This window comes from Branchiostoma belcheri, unplaced genomic scaffold (genome assembly GCF_001625305.1).
Source record: "Branchiostoma belcheri isolate BF01 breed outbred unplaced genomic scaffold, Haploidv18h27 scaffold368, whole genome shotgun sequence".
NCBI lineage: Eukaryota > Metazoa > Chordata > Leptocardii > Amphioxiformes > Branchiostomatidae > Branchiostoma > Branchiostoma belcheri.
The window spans coordinates 318-2,217 of NW_017803985.1; positions in this window are offsets into that span (position 1 = coordinate 318).

The window sequence follows — 1,900 nt, forward strand, 5'->3', positions numbered from 1 at the left end:
TCTGAGCGCGAGAATGTGAGAAGTAGTTGATCTACCTTGACGGAAGCCATTTTGGTTTGTGCGTAACACTTTGTCGATAACTGGACGAATCCTATTGAGCAAACAACGGTTATAAATTTTGGATGCAATTTGTGACAGTGAAATACCTCTATAATTATCTGGGCGGCGCAAGTCCCCTTTCTTAGGGATGGGGATGATTCCAGACAATCCCCATTCCTTGGGGCGCTCTCCCCTGTAGGTTAAGTTGCAAAAGTGCAAGAGAATTTTTGTCATGCTCGGCAATTTCCAAAATTCTGATGGGAGGCCATCCATGCCAGGTGCTTTCCCAGTTTTTAGTTGCATGGTTGCCAAGGTAACTTCTTCCTTAGAAAACTCCCCGCTCTTAATCTCGGTGAAAACATCAAATACTTTATAGATTGGTTCAGTGCTTATAGGATTCGTATTCACATTAAGAAGGTTTTTGAAATGATTCCCCCATAATTTCAGTCGGTCTTCCCCCCCAATATACACAACACTTTTTGATTTCTTTCCTGCAAGAGTCTTCACAAGGTCCCATGCATTTTTGACATCTGTTGACAAAGCTGGATTTTCAAAGATACTGAGTGTCTCGTTAATACGCCTGTCTTCGCAGCAATTCACGGTGGTAAAATCTGGGCTGTAAAGTTCCCACATGTCATAGAATCCGAACAGTGTTCGATCGTGTTCGATCTGGGCAATTCGAATCGAACCCGCGTTCCATTTCGGGGTCACCTGCGGTCATTTCCAATAAAGCGGCAAAACAAGCCCTTCTGCCTGAGTGACTCGCAACAGATAAAAAACAACACTTTTCTATAGATACAAACAGTTTCCAGGACAGTACATGTCCGCTTTAATTTTTTTGTGGACATGTAACATGTAGCGAAGTTACTGTCGTATCCTTGGGTGACCTTGAATACTGTGATGATTCTTTACGCCTTTATGAATAACACGGTGCACACTTTTGGGAGATATGACATGTCTGCACAACTCGTTCAAACCTGGAAACATGGAGAGTCAAACATACCCCATTTACGGCTCAAAATGACTGTCACGGTTGTCCCGAAAATCGTGCTTTTGGGATTTTTGAAAAATGCGTTTGATTTTGAATTATGGGTAATTGAGTGCGAAAAAAGCCAAAAAAATCGATTTTTTGAACTATTTGTCAACAAAAACTATACGTATAGTCAGAAATTAAAAAAATCACAAAAGCACGATTTTTCGTCTTATTCGTAGTCGTCAAAAAACATAAAAATCAGTGATCTTGCGTAATATGTGTAGCCAGGTTTGCTCGGTGATTGGCTAAAATATGACGCTGCGAAATCCCGAAAATTGTCGCCTTTTTTTAACGAAATACGAAAAAATCATCCATTTAGCGCAAAAAATCACCATTGAATGTATGCAAAGACAATAATCTTATTTTATTTCAACGAAATTTTCCCTTCGATACTAGTTTGTTTATTTTCAAATGTTTTACGGTTAGCCCAAAATTGCGTCTTGTAACCCGATACTTTATCGAACGCCCCCGGCAATGGGAAAGAATGCCGTAGTGACAGACCGCCGTGATTATAGGTTTTCCGCAGGTTGACCTGTGCTGCTTGTACATTCCGTGTAGATGCTCTGAGTGTTGCTTTCCTTGCTGTTACTACTGGATCAGCGTCTCTGGTATCTTGAGCTCGGCGAGGTTTACGTGGTAGCAATTCCTTGCCGGTTTTGTGGGCAATGTTAACAAAAGATGTGTAGTTTTGTTCAGACAGGGGTAAGTTTTCATAACGAGATTTGACTGTATCCTCTATCTTGGATGCCAGTTGCTTGTTCTTTGTAACCGCACTCCAGAAAAGCTTCTTTGAAGGCTGCATTCTTGGACACTCTAAGGCTGAGTTTA